This window comes from Bubalus kerabau, chromosome 15 (genome assembly GCF_029407905.1).
Source record: "Bubalus kerabau isolate K-KA32 ecotype Philippines breed swamp buffalo chromosome 15, PCC_UOA_SB_1v2, whole genome shotgun sequence".
Taxonomy (NCBI): Eukaryota; Metazoa; Chordata; class Mammalia; order Artiodactyla; family Bovidae; genus Bubalus; species Bubalus kerabau.
In genome coordinates, this window is record NC_073638.1 from 79,319,599 (window position 1) to 79,331,117 (window position 11,519).

Sequence of the window (11,519 nt, forward strand, 5' to 3'; positions counted from 1 at the left end):
TTATTGTGCTTCTTGCATGCTGTATTTTTCAGACTGAAGGATCGTGGCACTCCTTCACTGAGCAAGTCTACTGGCGCCATTTTTCCAAAAGCATTTGCTCACTTTGTGTCTTTGGGTCACATGTTGGTAATGCTCACAATATTTCAAACTTTTTCATTATTACTATGTTTGTTATGGTGATCAGTGATCTTTGATGTTACTGTTGTGATTGTTCTGGTATTTTTTAGCAATAAAGTGATTTTAAATAATAAAAAAAACTCCTTTAATTTAATAAAATATAAATGAAAAGAGTGACAATAAATACTTCTAAAATACATAGACTTCTCCCTATGTTATATGTATGTATTTATGTGTGTGAATGTGTATATACATATATATATTTAATGTATCTGAGAATAGAATATAAGTAATAGACTTTTTCCTTTAGTTCACTTCAGTTCAGTTGCTCAGTCATATCTGACTCTTTGAGACCCCCAGGGCATATGGTTCATGTGGAGATGAACTTGTACATGTTTTTATTTTTACTGTGGTACCTACACTATTTTTAAAATAAAACAATATATACCTTAAATTGTTTTTTGATACTTACCAAATGATAAAAAGAGTGAAGGCTTTCCCATGAACCAAGAACAAAATGAAATAAATTAAAAGTAATTACGTATGGATATTAACAAGTTCATACTCATTCAGTTCTGAGAAGAAAATATTATTACTGGCCATTAAATGCAGATTTTAGAGAATAGGAAGGCATAAAATATTTCATTTACAAAACTTATTCTCAAAAAGTTAAGTATTTTCTCCTATATTCTTTAAGTTAGGATCTAGAAACCTACCTGAGATGAGCAGGGCTTGAATAGCTGAACAACAACCAGTGTGTGTTAGTCACTCAGTCGTGTCCAGCTCTTTGTGACCCCATGTGACCCTCTCTGGCTCCTCTGTCCATGGAATTCTCCAGGCAAGAATATTGGAGTGGGTTGCTATTCCCTTCTCCCAGGGATCTTCCCCATCCAGGGATCAAACCTAGGTCTCTTGTACTGCAAGCAGGCGCTTTACCATCTGAGCCACCAGGGAAGAACAACAGGCAGATGGCCTCTTATTTTACCAGGTACGATGGGACTTAAATCCCAGTGCTACTGCCCTTAGGCTTTGATGTTATATAAACACTTCATTAATTATATTTCTGTTTCTCTATATTCCCTTGAGAATTCAAAACAACTTAGCACCAGCTGAGTTTTTGTGCTTCACTATTGTTACCAAATTGCTCTGTGTTAGGAAGAAAACTGCAAATTTTAGGACTGCTTAACAGTTACTCTGAAACCATTTCCTCCTTCTCTAGTGAAACAGGAAACCTTAAGGAAACTCAAAAAAGGTCCCTCCCTCCATCACTTCTTCTTTTTTTTTTTAATTTTATTTTATTTTTAAACTTTACATAATTGTATTTGTTTTGCCAAATATCAAAATGAATCCGCCACAGGTATACATGTGTCCTCCATCACTTCTAACTTCTTCACATTATTCATTGTGTTTTTAAAAAAAATTCTCTTTCATACCTTATTTAGGAGTATTACTGCATTCCTATTGTATTTTCTTTTATATTAAAATATAATACTCATATCACATATACCATAAAATTCACCCTTTTAATGTATATAGGTTATTTTATTTTATTTTTTTTAGTTTTATTGTGTTTTCAAGGCTTTTCAGTCACCACTACTATCTACCTCCAGAACATTTTCATCAGTTCAGTAAGAAGCCCACACCTATTAGCTCTCATTCCCTGTCCCTGCTGACCCCAGCCCTGGCAACCACTTATCCATATTCTGACTCTGAGCAGTTTCTTGTTCTTAGTCTTGCATATAAACAGAATTATGCAATATGTGTTGTATTCTTTTCTTCTCTCAAGCTTCTTTTCTTCAGTGAAATATTATCAAGGCTCATCCATGTGTCAGAATCAGGATTCTGTTTCATTGAAGGGCACAATAATATTTCCTTTTATGGATATTACACACTTATTGACCCATTGTTCAGTTGGATAAATGTTGGGTTGTTTCTATCTGTCATGGATAATGATGCTATGTTATTCTTGTCAATGCTACCTTTCAAGGCAGCCTCCATCACCAAACTTTATCTTACTCCTATCTTCCAACCACATACCAAAGGATATTTCATTGATTTTATGTCTCCCTCACATTCTCTAAACTATGCACTTTTTTTCTGAGTTATGTTACTTTGTTCTTGTAAGAATCTCTGCTAAATTTAAGACCTCATAAATTACAGCAATGATTATTTTGTATTTTCTAAACTTAATGGCACAAGGATTTGAAAAAGTAGTATTTTCTAAATATTTGCCATTAAGTATTTATGACTATAAGGGTAGAAAATAGTGTGCTGTGCTTAGAGTTGCTCAATCATCTCCAACTCTGCAACCTCCTGGACCATAATCAGCTAGGATCCTCTGTCCATGGGATTTTCCCAGCAAGAATACTGATACTCCTCCAGTCTATCTTCCCAAAACCAAGGATGGAACCTGTGTCTCCTGCATCTCCTGCATTGGCTGGCAGATTCTTTACCACTGAGCCACATGGGAAAACAATCTAAAAAATAGCAGTATACCTGCTTTGAAAATTTTTCTACAGATATAGCTCAATTGTACAAAAAAGGTCTTAATGACCTGGATAACCATGATGGTGTGGACACAAACTTAGAGCCAGATATCCTAGAGTGTGAAGCCAAGTGGGCCTTGGAAAACAGTACTATTAACAAAGCTAGTGGAGGTGATGGAATTCTTGCTGAATTATTTCAAATCTTAAAAAGATGTTGTGAAAGTGCTGCATTCAATATGCCAGCAAAATTGGGAAACTCACAAGACTGGAAAAGGTCAGATTTTATTCCAATCTGAAAGAAGGGCAATGGCAAAGAATTCTCAGATCAGATCAGATCAGTCGCTCAGTCGTGTCCGACTCTTTGCGACCCCATGAATCACAGCACACCAGGCCTCCCTGTCCACCATGTGATTGTGTTCATTACACATGCTTGCAAGGAAATGCTCAAAATCCTTCAAGCTAGGCTTCAACAGACATGAACTAAGAACTTCCAGGTGTACAGGCAGGCTTTACAAAGGGCAGTGGAACCAGAGATCAAATTGCCAACATCAGTTATTCCAGAAAAAAATATTTACTTCTGCTTCATTGACTGTGCAAAAGCCTTTGACTGTGTGGATCACAACGAACTGTGGAAAATTCTTTAAGAGATGCAAATACCATACCACATTACCTGCCTCCTGATAAACCTGTATGCAGTCAAGAAACAACAGTCAGGATCAGACTTACATCAAGGTTGTATATTGTCACCATGTTTATTTAGTTTGTATATGCAGAGTACAAATTTCCAGATAGGATGAAGCCCAAGCTGAATCAAGATTGCCTTAAGAAATATCAGCAACCTCAGATATGCAGATGATACCACTCTAATGGCAGAAATGAAGAGGAACTAAAGAGTCTCTTGATGAAGGTAAAAGAAGAGAGTGAAAACATGTCTTAAAACTCAACATTCAAAAAACAAAGATTATGGCATCCAGTCCCATCACTTCATGGCAAATAGATGGGGAAAAAGTGGAAGCAGTGATAGATTTTATTTTCTTGGGTTCCCAAATCACTATGGACATTGAAATTAAAAGATGCTTGCTCCTTGGAAGGAAAGCTATGACAAACCTAGAGAGTGTATTAAAAAGCAGAGATATCACTTTGCTGACAAAGACCCAAACAGCTAAAGCTATGGTTTTCCCAGTAGTCATGTAAGGTTGTGAGAGTAGGACCATAAAGAAGGCTGAGGGCTGAAGCATAGATGCTTTCAAATTGTGGTGCTCGAGAAGACTCTTGAGAGTCCCTTCAACAGCAAAGGGACCAAATCAGTCAATCCTGAAAGAAATCAACCCTGAATATTCACTGCAAAGACTGATGCTGATGCTCCAATATTTTGGCCATCTGCTATGAAGAGCCAACTCACTGGAAAAGACCTTGATGCTGGGAAAGATTGAGAGCAGGAGGAGAAGGGGGTTACAGTGTATGAGATTGTTGGATGGCATCACTGACTCATTGGACATGAGTTTAAGCAAACTCAAAGAGATACTGGAGGATAGGAGAGCCTGGCGTGCTACAGCTCATGGGGTCACAAAGAGTCCAACATGACTTGGCAACTGAACAATAATAATAATATTGGAAAGTGAGGAAAATGTTTGAAAATCATGTGTCTATATATCTGACAAAGAACTTGTATCCAAACTTTATGAAAATCTCTCATAAATAATAAAAATAAAATTAATAAAATTTATACAAAGGATTGGATAGATTATCTCACCAAGAAGATATATAAAGAGCAAGGTCATGTATAACATTTTGCTCAGCATCTTTATTTGTTAGGGACATGACAATAAGGTAAATTAAAAATACTGATCATGTCTAATTTTCTGTTTTATCTGAATTTTCATTTGGTATTTAACAGAAACAAAGATCATATTTTTATTTGTTTGGACTACATTTCTATTTGTTTGTTTCCTGCCTTTTTGTGTGTTTTTTTTTTTCCTGTAAACCTAAGAAACTCATCAAGCTAAATTTCATATCATTAGTACATTTTTAATTTGGGAAAAAGATTCATAGGGACAATTGTTGATTCATTTTTAATGTATTGCCATTCTTGGTGTGATCAACCCGATACTCAAATATCTAATGTATTACTGTGGGGATATTGTTGAGAAAAAGCTCAAACCACATAGGTAATTGCTAATAATTTCCCACTGGTTAAAATCAAGAAACTGATGCATTTATGTCACAAAAGAATTTCAGTGTCATTATTAACCTCTCTGGCACATATTTGCTGTATGTAGAATTGTCCTTGATTACCTAATTCTATTTTTATCCAAATTAATTTTCCCTCAGATACTTTCTGATCTTCTGGGATTCAAAAATCCCTTGAGTTGCATTTTATTCCCCCAGAACCTGACTTTAGCTTTCTAACAGCTCCTTAAAACCATGTAGACTATTGTGCCTTCAATCTGTTCCCACCTAGCCACTTAAAACTGAGTTTGGGTAGCTACATTACAACTGTAAGTTGGATAAACTAAAGTATTTCCCAAAGAGATCTATGTCTCATTAAAAATGGAGACCTTAAATAATTGGAAAACATGTCTCAAGGAGAAAATATATTCCTCTGGTACAAACAAGTGAGAAAAAAACAATCTATACTTAGGATTTCTCTAGTGCCCCTGGTGACAGTAAAATTGTGTGTAGGCAAATGTCTACCCAGAAGGTTATTTTTTCAGGACACTGTTGTATGTTCCTCAAACTTGGAGTATTGAGATGCAGAGTTCACTGCATGATCAGGTACCAAAGTTCATTATGTCCCACTGTTGGTGGGAGAAAGACTAGGAGAACCTGTGAACGGATACAGACTGTGCTGTTCTACAAACAGAGCAACGCTCTAGTAGCATAAAGATTAATTATGCACTGAGATAATCTATGACACAATGCACTGCATCATTTTCACAAATATATCAACACTTATTTGCACAAGAAACTGTTAGATAAAAAAAAAAATTAAAATTTAACAACCTGCAGTGAGCATACTTTTTTATGGAAATTTTATTTTTAGAGTATGATACACATAAAGAAAACATTCTTCTATAAAAGTATACTACAAGAAAATTTTCGATAATGAAAAGATGCTAATCCCAGAACACCAAAGATAAAACATGTCTAGTGTCTCAGAAACTGTCATCCCACATCTATCACAAATTGATGTCCAATACAGTACTTTGTGATTCCCTGATGGCTCAGTGGTAAAGAATCTGCCTGCAATGCAGGAGACATGGGTTCTATCCCTGGGTCAGGAAGATCACCTGGGAAGAGGAAATGGCAACAAACTCCAGTATTCTTGTCTAAGGAACCCCATGAATAGAGCAGACTTGTGGATCTATGGGATTGCAAAAGAGTCAGACAAGACTTAGCAACTAAACTACCATCACCACCATAATAATTTAGTTTTAATATTTTGAGTTATATAGTAGTATAATCATAGATTTTTTATCTTCGTTTCTGACTTCTTTCACTCAATATTATTTTTATGAAATTTCTCTACACTTTTGTATCTCAAGGCAGTTCATTCATCCTCATTGTTGTGTAGTTTTCCTAGGTATAAACTTACCACATAGTAATTTATTTAATACAAGAGCAGGTGTCAGCATACTTGACCTATAAATTTTCAGTGGAACTGAACATACCATTTATTTACATGCTATTCATGGTTGCTTTCATGATTCAGAGAAAACCTGAGGGTTGTGATGAAGTTTATGAACTGTGGCCTCTAAAATGTACATTATTTAACACTACCGAAAAGTTTGTTAGGTCTTTAATATGTTGAACAAAATTGAGTTTAAGAAGAGATTAGTTCTATATTATTATAAATAAAGCAATGAGGAATATTTTGTGTACATCTTTTGGTCGTCATAGTCACTCATTTCTCTTGGGTAACATTCAAAGAATTGCATCTTTCGAGTTGTATGACATGTACATGTCCAGCTATATTAAACCCCCCTTAGAGTTCTACGAAGTGTAGCAACAAGTCTTGTTCTACTGTTAATGTGAAAAAGTCATGGTTGTTCCACATCCTCACCAAGAGTGTCTAATTCAAATATTTGCATCTTGCAATTTTTTAGATTGATTGGTTTGATCAATTTGATCAAACTAGTCAATCCTGAGGAAATCAACCCCGGATATTCATTGGAAGGACTGGTGCTGAAACTGAAGCTCCAATACTTTGACCACCTGATGTGAAGAGCTGACTCATTGGCAAATACTCTGATGGTGGGAAAGAATGAGGGCAAGAGAAGGGGGCGACAGAGGATGAAATGGTTGATTGGCACCAGTGTCTCAATGGACATGAGCTTGAGCAAACTCTGGGAGATTGTGAAAGACAGGGAAACATGGCACTGCATTTCATGGGGTCACAGATAATTGGACATGACTTAGTGACTGAACAATGAAGAAAAATCTTTCAGATCAGATCAGATCAGATCAGTCGCTCAGTCCTGTCTCTCTCACAGCTATTTGTAAGGCCTCCCCAGGCAGCCATTTTGCTTTTTTGCATTTCTTTTCCATGGGGATGATCTTGATCCCTGTCTCCTCTACAATGTCACAAACCTCATTCCATATCTCATCAGGCACTCTATCTATCAGATCTCTAGGCTCTTAAATCTATTTCTCACTTCCACTGTGTAATCATAAGGGATTTTATTTAGGTCATACCTGAATGGTCTAGTGGTTTTCCCTACTTTCTTCAATTTAAGTCTGAATTTGGCAATAAGGAGTTCATGGTCTGAGCCACAGTCAGCTCCTGGTCTTGTTTTTGCTGACTGTATAGAGCTTCTCCATCTTTGGCTGCAAAGAATATAATCAATCTTTAGATGAACCATAATACTGTGTTTATTTACTGTTAATTTTTAATTTGTTTTACTTATTGGAGGGCTAATAAATTTGGATATCCACTTCTGTGAGGAGTCTATGTGATCCTGAATTTGAATAACAAGCCACACCGAAGAGCCATGATTAAAAGTCTGTGGCTTCCTGAAACTCATTGTATCCCCAAAGCTTCATGTCATCACTATTTCAGGTTAATACAGTCTAGATTAATAGTATAATTTTTTTTCCTTTGAAATTAAATGATTTCTTTTTTTTTTTTTAACATTTTCCAAATTTCTAGTACTTTTCAATAGTAGGCATGGATTTAAACATCATGGACGGAGAAGCCTGGTAGGCTGCAGTCCATGGGGTCGCACAGAGTCGGACACAACTGAAGCAACTTAGCAGCAGCAGAGCAGAGTCATATTTTATAGACAAAGAGTGTATCAGCTGGAGAGGACATTAAAGTTAATCTAGTTGAAGTCTTATTTTACACGGGGGGCTCAGAGGCATTGAAAAGAAGTTTTGCTTTAAAGTTAGAGTTACACTGCTACCTGGATCATAGCACATTTCTAGAGAGAGATATCTAGTCTAGAGACGTTAAATGTTGCTGCCTCTATATTTAACACAGAAATTTGCACTTATTGAATTGCTGAACACTCATAGTGCTTTATTTTTACAAATATAGTTATACAGCCAGTGACCCACATGTATCTCTCTATTTTCTGCATTGGACATATGCTCAAATCTATCATTGTTGCATCATATTTGTACTTAAGTATTTCAGTGGCAGAGGCTTCTTTTATGGCTCAACACTTAAAGAATCTACCTGCGATTCAGGAGACATAGGAGATGTGGGTTTTATCCCTGGGTCTGGAAGATGTCCTGGAGAAGGAAATGGCAACTCACTGCAGTATCCTTGCCTAGAGAATTCCATGGACAGAAGAGCCTGGAAGGTTCCATGGGGCTGGAAAGAGTCAGACATGACTGAGCAAGTAAGCACACACACACGTTTCAGTTGCAAAGATGCAGAGATCAAGCTACAGGAACTTGGCTGTAGTTTAACCTCATTAGTCTAACGGGATTCCCAGGTGCACAGTGGTAAAGAATATGCCTATCAATGCAGGAGACACAAGAGACACAGGTTCAACTCCTAGGTGGGGAAGATCCCCTGGAGGAGGAAATGGCAACCCACTCCAGTATTCTTACCAGGAAAGTTCTTACCAGGAAAGTTCTATGAACAGATGGGCCTGGCAGGGTACATGGTGCCACAAGAGTTGGGCATAACTGAGTGACTGCATACACAAACACAAATTAGCCTATGACACACTGTCATTGATAACACTGCAGTTGTACGATGACAGGTTTTATCAGTCATTGTTGGATATATGAGAGGAAGTGATGTAAGAAGGGGAGTGAGGTGATGCAATTGAAGCAGACAGGCTAGAACACATCAGCGTCTTTAATGCAGATTTCTTATTTTGTAAAATCTCAAGATAGAAGAGTTATTATACATTCTTACATTTTTTTTTAATTTTTAGTTATTGATTCCTAAAATAATTTTCCCATAATTGGTTATTCAACCAAGCAAAGAGAAGGCAATGACAACCCACTCCAGTACTCTTGCCTGGAGAATCCCAGGGATGGGGGAGCCTGGTGGGCTGCCATCTATGGGGTCGCACAGAGTCGGACATGACTGAAGCAACTTAGTAGCAGCAGCAACAACCATTCAAATTTTGGGAGAGGCAGAATCAGTCAGTCAATCTCATTGTTGGCCTTCTATTTAATGGACTTTTTTTCTTCTTTTTTATACCACACAAGTAGATCTAATAAAATGGGTCAATTTTAGATGAAATCATTCTTTATATACTATAATAAATTTCCATCATATAGATGAAAGTTGGTTATTCATGGCGATCTATTGACAGTCTATTTTGCTTGGAATTTAATATATTTCAATGTTTTTCTGTCATATTTCTGCTCATTAGCAGCAGTTCCTAAACAGCAAGAATCGATGAAATACATTAGAGATAGACATTTGAAGCTTTTATCTAAAAAAATAATTTTCTGTAGGTTTTTATCCACATAAGATCTTTGCCTAATATGCCATAATGTCTAACAAGAGCCTCCCTGAGTAATGGAGGCATTTCTTAGACTACTTATATCTAGAATATCTTCACAAAAAGAAATTTTATAGGACAGTTTGAAAACCTAAAACTTTAGTGGCTTTTAGCTTTATAATTTTAATCGGTAATTAATGTTTTTCAGTCTTGCAAGGTTTTTCAAATATAAGACCACATCCATACTTTCTCAACAAATAGATTTAGCTCTAGACTTCAAGAAACAAAAACAGAAACAGATGAAATAGTCAAATATCAAGAGCTTATAGCTCTTTGTTCTTGTATGTGTGTGTGCTCAGTCACGTCCTACATTTTATGACCCCATGAACTGTAGTCTGCCAGAATCCTCTCTCCACGGAATTTTCCAGGTAAGAATACTGGAATATGTTGCCATTTCCTCCTCCAGGGATCTTCCAACCCAGGAATTGAACTTGCGTCTCTTGCATTGGCAGGTAGATTCTTGGCCATTGTACCACCTAGTATAATTAATATGCACATCTTCATAGTGCCATTATTTTAGTATCCACGCAGTGTGATGAGCCTTCCCCTAAATCTGTTGTGTATATAATGTATATACTGCAATATACATATATATTTTTACTATTCCTCTGGTAATTTTTTACTGACATATAATTAACACTCAAAAATGTATGCAGTGTTTTAATTTATTAGGTGTCTGTTTATTTTCCTTTTGTGACCCAGACAACATGGAGTGTTTTGGATAGCAGTATGGAATGCTCAGTCCTTCAACAAAGAATTCTAACAAATAGGATGAAATAACATAACACTTAAGTAGATGACTGTTCATCACAAAAAGACAGAGACATTAAAACAGGCATGAGAAGAGGAAACAAGGAAAGGAAATTATCATGGAGGAAGTGATGAAGTTGATAGTTGATAAATATAAACAAACAAACAAACAACAAAAAAAACTAAGTTGATGGCATCCAGCCCCATTACTGCATGGCGAATAGAAGGGGAAAGTGTGGAAGCAGTGACCAATTTCCTCTTCTTGGGCTCCAAATCACTGTGGAGGGTGACTGCAGCCATGATAGCAGGAGACTATTGCTTCTTGGCAGGAAAGCATTGACAAGCCCAGACAGTGCGTTGAAAAGCAGAGCCATTACTCTGCTAACAAAGGTCCATATGGTCAAGGATATGGTCTTCCCAGTGGTCACTATGGTTGTGGGAGCTGGGCCATAAAGAAAGCAGAGTGACAAAGAATTGAAGCCCTGGAACGGTGGTGATGGAGAAGACTCCTGAAGGTCCCTTGGACAGCAAGGAGACCAAACCTGTCAATCATAAGTGAGATCAACCCTGAATATTCACTGGAAGGACTGATGCTGAAGCTGAAGTTCCAATATTTTGGTCATCTAATGCGAACACATCACTCATTGGAAAAATCCCTGATGCTGAGAAAGATTGAGAGCAGAAGGAAAAGAGGGCATCAGAGGATGAGGTGGCTGCATGGCATCACCGATGCAATGAATGTGAACTTGTGCAAGCTCTGGGAGATGGTGAGGGACAGGGAGGCCCAGTGTGCTACAGACCATGGGGTTGCAAAGAGTTGGACACGACTGAGCGACTGAACAACAACAACGACAGCATGACTATGCACGATACTAATGTCCTGTCCATTGGACTTTATACCCATACTACTGTTCCATCCATTGGTCCTTATAGCCTTCTTTCCTTCCTTTTATCCAAGCTTTATTCAGTTAAAATTGACAAATAGAACGTATAAGGTATTCAAAATGAAGATCTGATACATGTATGTGTTGTGAAATGGTCACCACTGTATGGCTAGTAAACAGTTCATTAATTCATAGAGTTAACGTTTAGAGTTTGTGTATGATGAGGACCATTAACATCTACTGTCCTTGCAAATATCAAGTTTATAACATAGAATTATTACTTAGAGTCATCATATACATTAGATCCCCAGAAC